This window comes from Populus euphratica, unplaced genomic scaffold, assembly GCF_000495115.2.
Source record: "Populus euphratica unplaced genomic scaffold, PopEup_1.0 scaffold67.1, whole genome shotgun sequence".
NCBI classification, from domain to species: Eukaryota; Viridiplantae; Streptophyta; class Magnoliopsida; order Malpighiales; family Salicaceae; genus Populus; species Populus euphratica.
In genome coordinates this window covers 22,158-23,014 of record NW_011499914.1, presented here as the reverse complement: position 1 = coordinate 23,014, position 857 = coordinate 22,158, and the positions used below count along the sequence as shown (strand labels likewise).

The 857-nt window shown below is 41.7% G+C and overlaps 1 pseudogene; it reads right to left on the bottom strand.

Annotated features, from left to right (window-relative positions):
* Positions 1 to 857, bottom strand: LOC105134317 (cysteine-rich repeat secretory protein 38-like; annotated as a pseudogene).

Below are 857 nucleotides of genomic sequence, written 5' to 3'. Positions count from 1 at the left end.
TTACAACCAGACAGAACTTTATTCAGAAATAAATTGAAGTGACTAAAACATGAAGTGCATACACATATGACAAGGGTGATAGAACGATATTACTTTCCCCTATAGTCTGCTTAAGCCCTCGACAATATTCGACAAGTAGTTAAGCATTGACAAAATGGTATATTTCATATATGAAATTGCAACTCCCACTAACAACCCTGCCACCTTCTTTCCCATCACAGCAGCTTGGGAGTTCATCAATTATACCATCAAGGCATTTCTTACAAACAGCACTAGAAAGAGATCCCCAGTGCACTGAAGCAGACCATAAAGCTTGGTTGATTTTCCTAGTTCCCTCTCTCCTGTTGCAAACAACATGGGGGTTGCTTGAGCTTTATTGGCAAGCTGGCTCAAAAACTCTTTGATCTTCTCATTGAATGGAACTGGCTCACTCACAACGTGCACGTTTCACATGTAGAACTTGTTTCCAAAGAACCCATTGTTTGAGTACTTCAAAAGGCAGTTATCATACCAAATGATAGCTGCTTTGTTGTATGGGCAGCGCTTTCAATCTCACTGCTTGCCTCAACAACACAGGTTTTGCAATCTGAGGTTGAGACATCGCCTCTACAAAGAGCAAGCCCGTATGTTTGGTCCGGGGTCCTCTTGAATCCTTACCAAAACCTGTAGGAGGGTCTTTATAGTAGAGGTCACTAGTGAGCTTGTTTAGGTTGGATTCATAAGGGTCATTGGCAGTGAAGTTCTCAGGAGATGAACACAAATGGAAATTTGGGCCTGCTCCAAAAACAGTGTGAAGAAAGAGAGAAAAGGTTATTAGACATAGAGAGGAGGCAAAGTTGGAGAAAGACATGGTTGAA